The following is an 18,164-nucleotide window of genomic DNA, read 5'->3' on the forward strand; positions in this document are numbered from 1 at the left end:
GGGTACGGGACTCCCATGGGCGGAGCTATAGTCATGAGTGTGGGTGCGGCCGCACCCACATGAAAATTAAAAAAAATAGTAGAAATATCCTATTTTTCACCACATCTGCACCCAGATATTATATATCCTCGCACCCACAAGGCAAATGCACCCTCCTTGGATTTGCTCAAGCTCCGCCTACTACCCCAGATCTTGACATCACTGTCGGTTCAAAAAACCCCTTCACTGCTGGATTTTCAACCGACAGTAGCATACCGCGGTGATGTGGGATTGACATCACAGTCGGTTCATAAGAACCGGCAGTGATGTCGTTTTCAGAAAAAATAGGATAATTTTTTTTAATTCTGGGAGAGGCCCAACTGGACAGCCACACAGTCGCGCGTCGCAAGTCACAAGTCACAAGTCATGCGATTTTTCGCACGCTTCGCGGCCACCGGCGCTCAAACACCTGACCACTTGTTTCACGTCTTCAGCCCCTAACCACTCCACCTACAAGTTGTTTGTTTCCGAATAAGATTTTCGTCCTAACCATTTTATGTTCATCTGATTTTGAAATGATTATTTGGGACCCTAAACGAATTCAAAAGAAAAAGTTGTCAACCATAAAGTTTTAGAACTTTTCGAGATCTACAACTTTCGTTTTGGAAGTTTCTCCATCCGAGATCATTCACAAAATTTGAATTTAAAATTTAAGAAATTCAAACGTAGTTTTCCATGACAAGATGATTTAAAATGAAAAAGTTATCAACTACAAAGTTTCATAACTTTTTGAGGTCTACAACTTTCGTTTTTGTTGTTTGTCCATCCGAGGTCATTTAAAAAATTCAAATTTCAATTTTTTGGAAATTCTAATGTAGTTTTCCTTGACAAGATGATTTCAAATCAAAAAGTTGTCAACTACAAAGTTTCATAACCTTTTGGGATCTACAACTATCATTTTGGTAATTTCTCGAGCCGAGGTCATTTATAAAATTTGAATTTTAAATTTTAGAAATTCAAACGTAGTTTTCCTTGACAAAATGATTTCAAATAAAAAAGTTTTCGACAACAAAGTTTCATAACTTTCTGAGATCTACAACTTTTATTTTGATCATTTTTTCATCCAATAAAGTGATAGTAACATTGTTCACAAATGTTATATGTAACATTTGTGAACAATGTTACTACCACTATGTAACATATAACTTTTCGAGATCTACAACTTTTGTTTTGGGCGTTTCTCCATACAAGGTCGTTTGAGAAATTCAAATTTTAAATTTTAGAAATCAAACTTAATTTTAGTTAGATAGATGATTTCAAATGAAAATATTTGGACATCCAAACAATTTCAAATTAAAAAAGTTTGAACTACGAAGTTGTAGATCTCGTCGACTACTACAACTTTGATATAAAGTTTGTCTTGATCGGACATCATATGAGAAACTTATGAAGTATTCCTGCAGCATATCACTGTCGGTTCAAGCCACGAACCGACAGTGATAGTATTAGTGTCGGTTATTGGCTAAAACCAGCAGTGAAGACCCGAATATCAGTGTCGATTGGTCCTGTCACTGCTGGTTTTAGCCAAAAACCGACAGTGTTAGGCTATCACTGTCGGTTTCTTAAAATCCGACAGTGATGTCCAATTCTGTAGTAGTGGCCACCGGGGACTCCCGTACGTGGCACCGTGCGGCTGCCCACTCAGATGATGACGTGTGGCAGGCTAGGTAAAATTGGCTCGATAGGATCGCAACTGAAGATCCATGTGTCACGGTTTGACTGGATAGCCGTACGGTGACGCGTGTGGGAGTCACGCACATGATCTAATTACATACAGATATTCTAAATTACAATTTGCACATCCAAGCATTGTCTAGCTGGAAGCCTTAATTCGGATCGCATCACCTCCATTGCTGGAATCTTCATCATCAGATCTGGGTTCAGATCACTAATTCTGTTGAGAAAGTTGGCACCTCCACAGTGTGAGGTCAATCCTTGACTTTGAATTGTGAAGTCTCTACTCTGTAGGCAATCAATTTTCCACCGTGGGCTTCTTGGCTCCATCTCTGAGCAGTTTTTCATTTTTTAGGACCTTCACCCATCGGTGAAGCAAGTCCTGCCACTACCGGACTCAGTGAATTTGCCGAGTGCCAGGGGCACTCGGCAAAGCCCAATTTACACTCGGCAAAGGCTTTGCCGAGTGCTGCACTCGGCAAAGGCTTTGCCGAGTGCTGCACTCGGCAAAGACCACTTGGTAAAAAATGAGTCGGCAAAGACGTCTTTGCCGAGTGTCTTTTGTCGGGCACTCGGCAAAGCCTTTGCCGAGTGCCCGGCACTCGGCAAAGTTGGAACCGAAAAAATGGGAATTTTTACCAAAAAAAATGGAATTTTTTTTTTAATTGGTGGAGGCCCCCACCGGTCAGCGCTCATCCATCTCCGGCTTTTTTCGCGTAAATTTCACGGCTATGCGGCCGACGGGGTTCGAACCCGAGACCTTCCGCTGCGCACAAACCTCCTCTACCACTACACCACACTGTCACTTGTGTCTGGATTCCGTTTTAGTTCCCAATATATTATACTAAATCGAGTGTAAATTGTTTGTTTGAGGCCCTAAACGAATTCAAATAAAAAAGTTGTGAACTACAAAGTTTCATAACTTTTCGAGATCTACACTTTTAGTTTAGGAAGTTTTTCCATTCGAGGTCGTTTACAAAATTTGAATTTTAAAATTTAAAAATTCAAACGCAGTTTTGCATGACAAGATGTTTTCAAATCAAAAAGTTGCCAACTACAATGTTTCATACCTTTTCGAGATCTACAGAGTTTATTTTGGTTGTTTTTCCATCCGAGGTCGTTATAAAATTTGAATTTTAAAATTTTGAAATTCAAACGCAGTTTTGCATGACAAGATGTTTTCAAATCAAAAAGTTGCCAACTACAATGTTTCATAACTTTTGGAGATCTACAATTTTTATTTAGGAAGTTTTTCCATCCGAGGTCTTTTGAAAAATTCAAATTTTAAAATTTTCAAATTCAAACGTCGTTTTTACATGACAAAATGATTTCAAATCAAAATGTTGCCAACTACAAAATTTCATAACTTCTCAAGATCTACAAAGTTTTTTTTGGTCATTTGTTCATCCGACATAGTGGTAGTAACATTGTTCACAAATCATATATATCTCTCTTCTACTTTCATGAAACTAATATGAGAGATATATATATTTTATGAACGACGTTATTGTTGCTTTGTCAAATGAAGAAATGACAAAAATAAACTTTGTAGATCTTGAGAAGTTATACAACTTTGTAGTTGAAAAGTTTTTCATTTGAATTCATTTAGGGCCTCAAAAATTGATTCGAAAAACTGATTTGCCGAGGGTCAAAAAAATGCACACGGCAAAATGCCTATTTGCCGAGGGCCAAAACATAGGCACACGGCAAAATGCCTCTTTGCCGAGTGCCAAAACATAGGCACTCGGCAAAATACGGCTTTGCCGAGTGCCTGAAAAAAGGCACTCGGCAAACTTAGAGTAAATTGCTTGTTTGAGGCCCTAAATCAATTCAAATCAAAAAGTGGTCAACTACAAAGTTTCATAACTTTTTGAGATATACAATTTTCATTTAGTAAGTTTTTCCATCCGAGGTCGTTTGAAAAATTCAAATTTTAAAATTTTCAAATTCAAACGTCGTTTTTGCATGACAAGATGATTTCAAATCAAAATGTTGCCAACTACAAAATTTCATAACTTATCAAGATCTACAAAGTTTATTTTGGTCATTTGTTCATCCGACATAGTGGTAGTAACATTGTTCACAAATCTTATATATCTGTCTTCTACTTTCATGAAACTAATATGAGAGATGTAGATTTTATGAACAACGTTATTGTCGCTTTGTCAAATAAAGAAATGACCAAAATAAACTTTGTAGATCTTGAGAAGTTATACAACTTTATAGTTGAAAAGTTTTTCATTTGAATTCATTTAGGGCCTCAAAAATTGCTTCGATAAACTGATTTGCCGAGGGCAAAAAAAAATTGCACACGGCAAAAGCCTTTTTGCCGAGTGCCAAAACAAAAGCACTCGGCAAAATACATCTTTACCGAGTGCCAGAAAAAAACACTCGGCAAAGACGTATTTTGCCGTGTGTTTTTGTTTGCCGAGTGTATTTTATTTGGCACTCGGCAAACACGGTCTTTGCCGAGTGCCCGATAAAATACACTCGGCAAAGCCTCCGGCACTCGGCAAATCGCCGGTTTCCGGTAGTGTGCGTCAAGTTAAAGATGTTGGATTCACTCGCCTGCGCTGGCCACGTTGAATCTTACAGCCAATGGAGAGCCAGGCAAATAAAAAAGGTGTCCGCAGTGCATCGATCGCAGCAGGGAGCCTCCTCGATAAATATAATGCCGGCCGGCATCTACTCTCGCGCCTCCGCACATGGCACACGAGTGCTTCCAGTTCTAGAGGCACATCCCGCGTCTCCCGCCCCTTGGCTTGCCCGGCGGCTGCGCGCGGCTCATCCTGGTCAATGACCACTGACGACGGCCCACTGTAGGTGCTCCCATCCCATGTGTGCACCTTCACATGCATGCGGCGTCACCCCGTTGCCCGTCCAAGGGCGACCAGCCGCATGCGGCAGCTTGGCTCACGGCTGGCCGGCGCGGTAACTGAGTCGTTGGTCTCGTGTTTCTTTTGAGAGCCCAAGGCATGCGCCTGCTGCATACAGTGCCTCCAAAGAGGCAACGACTCAGCTCTTCATCCCCATATTGACTCATGGCTAGCAGCATCTGTGTAATTGCTATGATTTTTTTCTTGACTTTCTTTGTTTCCTGATCTCCTTTCTTGAGGACTGTACCTGTACTTGTAAGTAGCTGTTTACACTACTGAAAACCGGCATTTTGCCGAGTGCCTGCGGCACTCGGCAAAGCCCGAAATACACTCGGCAAAGGGCACTCGGCAAAGAATTAATCGGCAAAGAAGCCTTTGCCGAGTGCTTTTTGTTGGGCACTCGGCGAAGCCTTTGCCGAGTGTCGGAAAAGCACTCGGCAAAGATTTACACTCGGCAAAATGAAAATGCGAAAAAACCCAAAAATAATAGCACATTATTTTTCGGGGAAGGGCGCCATCGGCCAGCGCCACCGGCCATCGAAGTCGCTGTATTTTTTGAGCAAAATTCGCGGCTAATGCGGCCGGCGGGATTCGAACTCACGACCTCTCCACTCTACCACTGCACTACACTGTCACTTGTGTCTGGATTCCGTTATCTATCCTCGTATATTATACTAAATCGATAGTAAATTGCTTCTTTGAGGCCATAAACGAATTTAAATTAAAAAGTGGTCAACTAAAAAGTTTCATAACTTTTCGAGATCTACAATTTTCATTTAGAATGTTTTTTCATCCGAGGTCATTTAAAAAATTTGAATTTCAAATTTGAGGATTCAAACGTAGTTTTGCATGATAAGATGATTTCAAATCAAAAAGTTGTCAACTACATAGTTTCATAACTTTTGGAGATCTACAATTTTCATTTAGGAAGTTTTTCCATCCGAGGTCGTTTGAAAAATTCGAATTTTAAATTTGAGAGATTCAAACGTAGTTTTGCATGATAAGATGATTTCAAATCAAAAAGTTGTCAACTACATAGTTTCATAACTTTTGGGGATCTACAATTTTCATTTAGGAAGTTTTTCCATCCGAGGTCTTTTGAAAAATTCAAATTTTAAAATTTTCAAATTCAAACATCATTTTTGCATGACAAGATGATTTCAAATGAAAATGTTGCCAACTACAAAATTTCATAACATCTCAAGATCTACAAAGTTTATTTTGGTCATTTGTTCATCCGACATAGTGGTAGTAACATTGTTCACAAATCTTATATATCTGTCTTCTACTTTCATGAAACTAATATGAGAGATGTAGATTTTATGAACAACGTTATTGTCGCTTTGTCAAATGAAGAAATGACCAAAATAAACTTTGTAGATCTTGAGAAGTTATACAACTTTATAGTTGAAAAGTTTTTCATTTGAATTCATTTAGGGCCTCAAAAATTGCTTCGATAAACTGATTTGCCGAGGGCAAAAAAAATTGCACACGGCAAAAGCCTTTTTGCCGAGTGCCAAAACAAAAGCACTCGGCAAAATACATCTTTGCCGAGTGCCAGAAAAAAACACTCGGCAAAGACGTATTTTGCCGTGTGTTTTTGTTTGCCGAGTGTATTTTATTTGGCACTCGGCAAACACGGTCTTTGCCGAGTGCCCGATAAAATACACTCGGCAAAGCCTCCGGCACTCGGCAAATCGCCGGTTTCCGGTAGTGTGCGTCAAGTTAAAGATGTTGGATTCACTCGCCTGCGCTGGCCACGTTGAATCTTACAGCCAATGGAGAGCCAGGCAAATAAAAAAGGTGTCCGCAGTGCATCGATCGCAGCAGGGAGCCTCCTCGATAAATATAATGCCGGCCGGCATCTACTCTCGCGCCTCCGCACATGGCACACGAGTGCTTCCAGTTCCAGAGGCACATCCCGCGTCTCCCGCCCCTTGGCTTGCCCGGCGGCTGCGCGCGGCTCATCCTGGTCAATGACCACTGACGACGGCCCACTGTAGGTGCTCCCATCCCATGTGTGCACCTTCACATGCATGCGGCGTCACCCCGTTGCCCGTCCAAGGGCGACCAGCCGCATGCGGCAGCTTGGCTCACGGCTGGCCGGCGCGGTAACTGAGTCGTTGGTCTCGTGTTTCTTTTGAGAGCCCAAGGCATGCGCCTGCTGCATACAGTGCCTCCAAAGAGGCAACGACTCAGCTCTTCATCCCCATATTGACTCATGGCTAGCAGCATCTGTGTAATTGCTATGATTTTTTTCTTGACTTTCTTTGTTTCCTGATCTCCTTTCTTGAGGACTGTACCTGTACTTGTAAGTAGCTGTTTACACTACTGAAAACCGGCATTTTGCCGAGTGCCTGCGGCACTCGGCAAAGCCCGAAATACACTCGGCAAAGGGCACTCGGCAAAGAATTAATCGGCAAAGAAGCCTTTGCCGAGTGCTTTTTGTTGGGCACTCGGCGAAGCCTTTGCCGAGTGTCGGAAAAGCACTCGGCAAAGATTTACACTCGGCAAAATGAAAATGCGAAAAAAACCCAAAAATAATAGCACATTTTTTTTTTCGGGGAAGGGCGCCATCGGCCAGCGCCACCGGCCATCGAAGTCGCTGTATTTTTTGAGCAAAATTCGCGGCTAATGCGGCCGGCGGGATTCGAACTCACGACCTCTCCGCTCTACCACTGCACTACACTGTCACTTGTGTCTGGATTCCGTTATCTATCCTCGTATATTATACTAAATCGATAGTAAATTGCTTCTTTGAGGCCATAAACGAATTTAAATTAAAAAGTGGTCAACTAAAAAGTTTCATAACTTTTCGAGATCTACAATTTTCATTTAGAAAGTTTTTTCATCCGAGGTCATTTAAAAAATTTGAATTTCAAATTTGAGGATTCAAACGTAGTTTTGCATGATAAGATGATTTCAAATCAAAAAGTTGTCAACTACATAGTTTCATAACTTTTGGAGATCTACAATTTTCATTTAGGAAGTTTTTCCATCCGAGGTCGTTTGAAAAATTCGAATTTTAAATTTGAGAGATTCAAACGTAGTTTTGCATGATAAGATGATTTCAAATCAAAAAGTTGTCAACTACATAGTTTCATAACTTTTGGGGATCTACAATTTTCATTTAGGAAGTTTTTCCATCCGAGGTCTTTTGAAAAATTCAAATTTTAAAATTTTCAAATTCAAACGTCATTTTTGCATGACAAGATGATTTCAAATGAAAATGTTGCCAACTACAAAATTTCATAACATCTCAAGATCTACAAAGTTTATTTTGGTCATTTGTTCATCCGACATAGTGGTAGTAACATTGTTCACAAATCTTATATATCTGTCTTCTACTTTCATGAAACTAATATGAGAGATGTAGATTTTATGAACAACGTTATTGTCGCTTTGTCAAATGAAGAAATGACCAAAATAAACTTTGTAGATCTTGAGAAGTTATACAACTTTATAGTTGAAAAGTTTTTCATTTGAATTCATTTAGGGCCTCAAAAATTGCTTCGATAAACTGATTTGCCGAGGGCAAAAAAAATTGCACACGGCAAAAGCCTTTTTGCCGAGTGCCAAAACAAAAGCACTCGGCAAAATACATCTTTGCCGAGTGCCAGAAAAAAACACTCGGCAAAGACGTATTTTGCCGTGTGTTTTTGTTTGCCGAGTGTATTTTATTTGGCACTCGGCAAACACGGTCTTTGCCGAGTGCCCGATAAAATACACTCGGCAAAGCCTCCGGCACTCGGCAAATCGCCGGTTTCCGGTAGTGTGCGTCAAGTTAAAGATGTTGGATTCACTCGCCTGCGCTGGCCACGTTGAATCTTACAGCCAATGGAGAGCCAGGCAAATAAAAAAGGTGTCCGCAGTGCATCGATCGCAGCAGGGAGCCTCCTCGATAAATATAATGCCGGCCAGCATCTACTCTCGCGCCTCCGCACATGGCACACGAGTGCTTCCAGTTCCAGAGGCACATCCCGCGTCTCCCGCCCCTTGGCTTGCCCGGCGGCTGCGCGCGGCTCATCCTGGTCAATGACCACTGACGACGGCCCACTGTAGGTGCTCCCATCCCATGTGTGCACCTTCACATGCATGCGGCGTCACCCCGTTGCCCGTCCAAGGGCGACCAGCCGCATGCAGCAGCTTGGCTCACGGCTGGCCGGCGCGGTAACTGAGTCGTTGGTCTCGTGTTTCTTTTGAGAGCCCAAGGCATGCGCCTGCTGCATACAGTGCCTCCAAAGAGGCAACGACTCAGCTCTTCATCCCCATATTGACTCATGGCTAGCAGCATCTGTGTAATTGCTATGATTTTTTTCTTGACTTTCTTTGTTTCCTGATCTCCTTTCTTGAGGACTGTACCTGTACTTGTAAGTAGCTGTTTACACTACTGAAAACCGGCATTTTGCCGAGTGCCTGCGGCACTCGGCAAAGCCCGAAATACACTCGGCAAAGGGCACTCGGCAAAGAATTAATCGGCAAAGAAGCCTTTGCCGAGTGCTTTTTGTTGGGCACTCGGCGAAGCCTTTGCCGAGTGTCGGAAAAGCACTCGGCAAAGATTTACACTCGGCAAAATGAAAATGCTAAAAAAACCCAAAAATAATAACACATTTTTTTTTCGGGGAAGGGCGCCATCGGCCAGCGCCACCGGCCATCGAAGTCGCTGTATTTTTTGAGCAAAATTCGCGGCTAATGCGGCCGGCGGGATTCGAACTCACGACCTCTCCGCTCTACCACTGCACTACACTGTCACTTGTGTCTGGATTCCGTTATCTATCCTCGTATATTATACTAAATCGATAGTAAATTGCTTCTTTGAGGCCATAAACGAATTTAAATTAAAAAGTGGTCAACTAAAAAGTTTCATAACTTTTCGAGATCTACAATTTTCATTTAGAAAGTTTTTTCATCCGAGGTCATTTAAAAAATTTGAATTTCAAATTTGAGGATTCAAACGTAGTTTTGCATGATAAGATGATTTCAAATCAAAAAGTTGTCAACTACATAGTTTCATAACTTTTGGAGATCTACAATTTTCATTTAGGAAGTTTTTCCATCCGAGGTCGTTTGAAAAATTTGAATTTTAAATTTGAGAGATTCAAACGTAGTTTTGCATGATAAGATGATTTCAAATCAAAAAGTTGTCAACTACATAGTTTCATAACTTTTGGGGATCTACAATTTTCATTTAGGAAGTTTTTCCATCCGAGGTCTTTTGAAAAATTCAAATTTTAAAATTTTCAAATTCAAACGTCATTTTTGCATGACAAGATGATTTCAAATGAAAATGTTGCCAACTACAAAATTTCATAACATCTCAAGATCTACAAAGTTTATTTTGGTCATTTGTTCATCCGACATAGTGGTAGTAACATTGTTCACAAATCTTATATATCTGTCTTCTACTTTCATGAAACTAATATGAGAGATGTAGATTTTATGAACAACGTTATTGTCGCTTTGTCAAATGAAGAAATGACCAAAATAAACTTTGTAGATCTTGAGAAGTTATACAACTTTATAGTTGAAAAGTTTTTCATTTGAATTCATTTAGGGCCTCAAAAATTGCTTCGATAAACTGATTTGCCGAGGGCAAAAAAAATTGCACACGGCAAAAGCCTTTTTGCCGAGTGCCAAAACAAAAGCACTCGGCAAAATACATCTTTGCCGAGTGCCAGAAAAAAACACTCGGCAAAGACGTATTTTGCCGTGTGTTTTTGTTTGCCGAGTGTATTTTATTTGGCACTCGGCAAACACGGTCTTTGCCGAGTGCCCGATAAAATACACTCGGCAAAGCCTCCGGCACTCGGCAAATCGCCGGTTTCCGGTAGTGTGCGTCAAGTTAAAGATGTTGGATTCACTCGCCTGCGCTGGCCACGTTGAATCTTACAGCCAATGGAGAGCCAGGCAAATAAAAAAGGTGTCCGCAGTGCATCGATCGCAGCAGGGAGCCTCCTCGATAAATATAATGCCGGCCGGCATCTACTCTCGCGCCTCCGCACATGGCACACGAGTGCTTCCAGTTCCAGAGGCACATCCCGCGTCTCCCGCCCCTTGGCTTGCCCGGCGGCTACGCGCGGCTCATCCTGGTCAATGACCACTGACGACGGCCCACTGTAGGTGCTCCCATCCCATGTGTGCACCTTCACATGCATGCGGCGTCACCCCGTTGCCCGTCCAAGGGCGACCAGCCGCATGCGGCAGCTTGGCTCACGGCTGGCCGGCGCGGTAACTGAGTCGTTGGTCTCGTGTTTCTTTTGAGAGCCCAAGGCATGCGCCTGCTGCATACAGTGCCTCCAAAGAGGCAACGACTCAGCTCTTCATCCCCATATTGACTCATGGCTAGCAGCATCTGTGTAATTGCTATGATTTTTTTCTTGACTTTCTTTGTTTCCTGATCTCCTTTCTTGAGGACTGTACCTGTACTTGTAAGTAGCTGTTTACACTACTGAAAACCGGCATTTTGCCGAGTGCCTGCGGCACTCGGCAAAGCCCGAAATACACTCGGCAAAGGGCACTCGGCAAAGAATTAATCGGCAAAGAAGCCTTTGCCGAGTGCTTTTTGTTGGGCACTCGGCGAAGCCTTTGCCGAGTGTCGGAAAAGCACTCGGCAAAGATTTACACTCGGCAAAATGAAAATGCGAAAAAAACCCAAAAATAATAGCACATTTTTTTTTTCGGGGAAGGGCGCCATCGGCCAGCGCCACCGGCCATCGAAGTCGCTGTATTTTTTGAGCAAAATTCGCGGCTAATGCGGCCGGCGGGATTCGAACTCACGACCTCTCCGCTCTACCACTGCACTACACTGTCACTTGTGTCTGGATTCCGTTATCTATCCTCGTATATTATACTAAATCGATAGTAAATTGCTTCTTTGAGGCCATAAACGAATTTAAATTAAAAAGTGGTCAACTAAAAAGTTTCATAACTTTTCGAGATCTACAATTTTCATTTAGAAAGTTTTTTCATCCGAGGTCATTTAAAAAATTTGAATTTCAAATTTGAGGATTCAAACGTAGTTTTGCATGATAAGATGATTTCAAATCAAAAAGTTGTCAACTACATAGTTTCATAACTTTTGGAGATCTACAATTTTCATTTAGGAAGTTTTTCCATCCGAGGTCGTTTGAAAAATTCGAATTTTAAATTTGAGAGATTCAAACGTAGTTTTGCATGATAAGATGATTTCAAATCAAAAAGTTGTCAACTACATAGTTTCATAACTTTTGGGGATCTACAATTTTCATTTAGGAAGTTTTTCCATCCGAGGTCTTTTGAAAAATTCAAATTTTAAAATTTTCAAATTCAAACGTCATTTTTGCATGACAAGATGATTTCAAATGAAAATGTTGCCAACTACAAAATTTCATAACATCTCAAGATCTACAAAGTTTATTTTGGTCATTTGTTCATCCGACATAGTGGTAGTAACATTGTTCACAAATCTTATATATCTGTCTTCTACTTTCATGAAACTAATATGAGAGATGTAGATTTTATGAACAACGTTATTGTCGCTTTGTCAAATGAAGAAATGACCAAAATAAACTTTGTAGATCTTGAGAAGTTATACAACTTTATAGTTGAAAAGTTTTTCATTTGAATTCATTTAGGGCCTCAAAAATTGCTTCGATAAACTGATTTGCCGAGGGCAAAAAAAATTGCACACGGCAAAAGCCTTTTTGCCGAGTGCCAAAACAAAAGCACTCGGCAAAATACATCTTTGCCGAGTGCCAGAAAAAAACACTCGGCAAAGACGTATTTTGCCGTGTGTTTTTGTTTGCCGAGTGTATTTTATTTGGCACTCGGCAAACACGGTCTTTGCCGAGTGCCCGATAAAATACACTCGGCAAAGCCTCCGGCACTCGGCAAATCGCCGGTTTCCGGTAGTGTGCGTCAAGTTAAAGATGTTGGATTCACTCGCCTGCGCTGGCCACGTTGAATCTTACAGCCAATGGAGAGCCAGGCAAATAAAAAAGGTGTCCGCAGTGCATCGATCGCAGCAGGGAGCCTCCTCGATAAATATAATGCCGGCCGGCATCTACTCTCGCGCCTCCGCACATGGCACACGAGTGCTTCCAGTTCCAGAGGCACATCCCGCGTCTCCCGCCCCTTGGCTTGCCCGGCGGCTGCGCGCGGCTCATCCTGGTCAATGACCACTGACGACGGCCCACTGTAGGTGCTCCCATCCCATGTGTGCACCTTCACATGCATGCGGCGTCACCCCGTTGCCCGTCCAAGGGCGACCAGCCGCATGCGGCAGCTTGGCTCACGGCTGGCCGGCGCGGTAACTGAGTCGTTGGTCTCGTGTTTCTTTTGAGAGCCCAAGGCATGCGCCTGCTGCATACAGTGCCTCCAAAGAGGCAACGACTCAGCTCTTCATCCCCATATTGACTCATGGCTAGCAGCATCTGTGTAATTGCTATGATTTTTTTCTTGACTTTCTTTGTTTCCTGATCTCCTTTCTTGAGGACTGTACCTGTACTTGTAAGTAGCTGTTTACACTACTGAAAACCGGCATTTTGCCGAGTGCCTGCGGCACTCGGCAAAGCCCGAAATACACTCGGCAAAGGGCACTCGGCAAAGAATTAATCGGCAAAGAAGCCTTTGCCGAGTGCTTTTTGTTGGGCACTCGGCGAAGCCTTTGCCGAGTGTCGGAAAAGCACTCGGCAAAGATTTACACTCGGCAAAATGAAAATGCGAAAAAAACCCAAAAATAATAGCACATTTTTTTTTCGGGGAAGGGCGCCATCGGCCAGCGCCACCGGCCATCGAAGTCGCTGTATTTTTTGAGCAAAATTCGCGGCTAATGCGGCCGGCGGGATTCGAACTCACGACCTCTCCGCTCTACCACTGCACTACACTGTCACTTGTGTCTGGATTCCGTTATCTATCCTCGTATATTATACTAAATCGATAGTAAATTGCTTCTTTGAGGCCATAAACGAATTTAAATTAAAAAGTGGTCAACTAAAAAGTTTCATAACTTTTCGAGATCTACAATTTTCATTTAGAAAGTTTTTTCATCCGAGGTCATTTAAAAAATTTGAATTTCAAATTTGAGGATTCAAACGTAGTTTTGCATGATAAGATGATTTCAAATCAAAAAGTTGTCAACTACATAGTTTCATAACTTTTGGAGATCTACAATTTTCATTTAGGAAGTTTTTCCATCCGAGGTCGTTTGAAAAATTCGAATTTTAAATTTGAGAGATTCAAACGTAGTTTTGCATGATAAGATGATTTCAAATCAAAAAGTTGTCAACTACATAGTTTCATAACTTTTGGGGATCTACAATTTTCATTTAGGAAGTTTTTCCATCCGAGGTCTTTTGAAAAATTCAAATTTTAAAATTTTCAAATTCAAACGTCATTTTTGCATGACAAGATGATTTCAAATGAAAATGTTGCCAACTACAAAATTTCATAACATCTCAAGATCTACAAAGTTTATTTTGGTCATTTGTTCATCCGACATAGTGGTAGTAACATTGTTCACAAATCTTATATATCTGTCTTCTACTTTCATGAAACTAATATGAGAGATGTAGATTTTATGAACAACGTTATTGTCGCTTTGTCAAATGAAGAAATGACCAAAATAAACTTTGTAGATCTTGAGAAGTTATACAACTTTATAGTTGAAAAGTTTTTCATTTGAATTCATTTAGGGCCTCAAAAATTGCTTCGATAAACTGATTTGCCGAGGGCAAAAAAAATTGCACACGGCAAAAGCCTTTTTGCCGAGTGCCAAAACAAAAGCACTCGGCAAAATACATCTTTGCCGAGTGCCAGAAAAAAACACTCGGCAAAGACGTATTTTGCCGTGTGTTTTTGTTTGCCGAGTGTATTTTATTTGGCACTCGGCAAACACGGTCTTTGCCGAGTGCCCGATAAAATACACTCGGCAAAGCCTCCGGCACTCGGCAAATCGCCGGTTTCCGGTAGTGTGCGTCAAGTTAAAGATGTTGGATTCACTCGCCTGCGCTGGCCACGTTGAATCTTACAGCCAATGGAGAGCCAGGCAAATAAAAAAGGTGTCCGCAGTGCATCGATCGCAGCAGGGAGCCTCCTCGATAAATATAATGCCGGCCGGCATCTACTCTCGCGCCTCCGCACATGGCACACGAGTGCTTCCAGTTCCAGAGGCACATCCCGCGTCTCCCGCCCCTTGGCTTGCCCGGCGGCTGCGCGCGGCTCATCCTGGTCAATGACCACTGACGACGGCCCACTGTAGGTGCTCCCATCCCATGTGTGCACCTTCACATGCATGCGGCGTCACCCCGTTGCCCGTCCAAGGGCGACCAGCCGCATGCGGCAGCTTGGCTCACGGCTGGCCGGCGCGGTAACTGAGTCGTTGGTCTCGTGTTTCTTTTGAGAGCCCAAGGCATGCGCCTGCTGCATACAGTGCCTCCAAAGAGGCAACGACTCAGCTCTTCATCCCCATATTGACTCATGGCTAGCAGCATCTGTGTAATTGCTATGATTTTTTTCTTGACTTTCTTTGTTTCCTGATCTCCTTTCTTGAGGACTGTACCTGTACTTGTAAGTAGCTGTTTACACTACTGAAAACCGGCATTTTGCCGAGTGCCTGCGGCACTCGGCAAAGCCCGAAATACACTCGGCAAAGGGCACTCGGCAAAGAATTAATCGGCAAAGAAGCCTTTGCCGAGTGCTTTTTGTTGGGCACTCGGCGAAGCCTTTGCCGAGTGTCGGAAAAGCACTCGGCAAAGATTTACACTCGGCAAAATGAAAATGCGAAAAAAACCCAAAAATAATAGCACATTTTTTTTTCGGGGAAGGGCGCCATCGGCCAGCGCCACCGGCCATCGAAGTCGCTGTATTTTTTGAGCAAAATTCGCGGCTAATGCGGCCGGCGGGATTCGAACTCACGACCTCTCCGCTCTACCACTGCACTACACTGTCACTTGTGTCTGGATTCCGTTATCTATCCTCGTATATTATACTAAATCGATAGTAAATTGCTTCTTTGAGGCCATAAACGAATTTAAATTAAAAAGTGGTCAACTAAAAAGTTTCATAACTTTTCGAGATCTACAATTTTCATTTAGAAAGTTTTTTCATCCGAGGTCATTTAAAAAATTTGAATTTCAAATTTGAGGATTCAAACGTAGTTTTGCATGATAAGATGATTTCAAATCAAAAAGTTGTCAACTACATAGTTTCATAACTTTTGGAGATCTACAATTTTCATTTAGGAAGTTTTTCCATCCGAGGTCGTTTGAAAAATTCGAATTTTAAATTTGAGAGATTCAAACGTAGTTTTGCATGATAAGATGATTTCAAATCAAAAAGTTGTCAACTACATAGTTTCATAACTTTTGGGGATCTACAATTTTCATTTAGGAAGTTTTTCCATCCGAGGTCTTTTGAAAAATTCAAATTTTAAAATTTTCAAATTCAAACGTCATTTTTGCATGACAAGATGATTTCAAATGAAAATGTTGCCAACTACAAAATTTCATAACATCTCAAGATCTACAAAGTTTATTTTGGTCATTTGTTCATCCGACATAGTGGTAGTAACATTGTTCACAAATCTTATATATCTGTCTTCTACTTTCATGAAACTAATATGAGAGATGTAGATTTTATGAACAACGTTATTGTCGCTTTGTCAAATGAAGAAATGACCAAAATAAACTTTGTAGATCTTGAGAAGTTATACAACTTTATAGTTGAAAAGTTTTTCATTTGAATTCATTTAGGGCCTCAAAAATTGCTTCGATAAACTGATTTGCCGAGGGCAAAAAAAATTGCACACGGCAAAAGCCTTTTTGCCGAGTGCCAAAACAAAAGCACTCGGCAAAGACGCATTTTGCTGAGTGCCAAAAAATGGCACTCGGCAAAATACATCTTTGCCGAGTGCCAGAAAAAAGGCACTCGGCAAAGACGCATTTTGCCGAGTGCCGAAAAATGGTACTCGGCAAAATACATCTTTGCCGAGTGCCGAAAAAAAACACTCGGCAAAGCCATCTTTGCCGAGTGCCGAAAAAAACACTTGGCAAAGCCGTCTTTGCCGAGTGCCCGATAAAATACACTCGGCAAAGCTTCCGGCACTCGGCAAAGTGCCGGTTTCCAGTAGTGTTAATAAAATTCCAGTAGGGGTCAAACCCCTCCTGTTTCATCAAAAACAAAAAAGAGAGGAAACGACTATACACTTTGCCCAAGAGGATATAGAGAAAAAGAGGTCACTGAACACTTGAAGCAGCATCTCGGATGCACAGTAAACAGGCTCTCCACCTTCAGCTGGACTTCTTTGGGTTACCAACACTATGACTGCGAGAAGATGATTCTCTAATCTGAGCCACGCCGGTTTGTCTTGAGGCCAAGGTTCTGGGATTCATTTTGGAAAAAATTTCGGTCCCAACCGAAATGGACGAATTTCGGGAAATTTCGGTCCAATTTCAGACTCAATTCGGTGAAATTTCCAGATTTGAAGCACAAAATCCATTTCGGACCTAACCGAAATGGACGAATTTCGCCGAAATTCGGACTGTCTCGGTCGAATCCCAGATCCTTGCTTGAGGCTACGCATTTGCAGTCTAGCACAGACCCACGTTTGGTTGTTATGCTACTAGCTGTTGCTGCCAGTAGGCAGGATTATATTGGATGCATGGATCGCAGTCTCAGAGGGTTGCCGTATGTCGTATGATTGATGATCCAAATGCCTATCCGTGCAGATGAGGATTATCTTCATCTTGCTCGCTTTTTGGTGGCAAGACCTCACGCAAGCAAGGTCTGTATGTGTATACGTATAGAGTAGAAACATTCAGATAGCTGGCCAAAGGTATTTTACATAAAGGACCACGATAACGCACGACAGTCGTGACCCGGCTCCGCATCGTCTTCCTCGCGTCCTTCCTGCCCACCCCGCCTTCCTCTCCTGCCAGCCCCCGGCCGGCGGCTTTCTCGTCCCCCGCTGCAGCACCCACCGCCCGTTGCTGCCCATTGAACCTGCCCTCCCCTACAGACAGGGAACCTCGCCGGCGCCGTCCTCGTCCCCGCTCCCGCTCCCGCCCCTTGACCCCGCCCACCATAATCCTAGGGCAGGACGTTGGCGAGCTCCGCCGCTCGCCCCGCCCAACCGACTTTTCCCGCTGCCGTCTCACCTGCCTCCACCACCGTGTCGCAGCCACCGCCACCCAAAACCCCCTTTTAAGGCCGCCGGATATTCCTTCCTTAACCTGCAGGAACCTTAGCCGCCGCCACCGTCTTCTTCTCCCTCTCCGGTGGGGCACAGTCGCAGGCAGGAGGAAGAGCGTGGGAGCGGGAGAAGTAGAGCGCGGGAGTGGGATTGCGCGCGACGGTCGCGTAGTAGAAATTGCATTACAAATATGCATTGCCATGCATAGAAAGTTGCCAAAGAGACAGAAAAAAATACTGTGGTAGTAGTACAGCACCGCTAAAAGCAGCACGCAGGCTCCTTGATATATACTCCATGTGGTAGTAGTATTAATAGACAATAAAATGCATCTCACAGCAAACAAAGGTACACTTATTAGATACAAATATGGGACGGAGGATCACAGATTGATCCTCAGACCTGAGATG

This window comes from Miscanthus floridulus, chromosome 10 (assembly GCF_019320115.1).
Source record: "Miscanthus floridulus cultivar M001 chromosome 10, ASM1932011v1, whole genome shotgun sequence".
In the NCBI taxonomy this organism is placed as follows: domain Eukaryota; kingdom Viridiplantae; phylum Streptophyta; class Magnoliopsida; order Poales; family Poaceae; genus Miscanthus; species Miscanthus floridulus.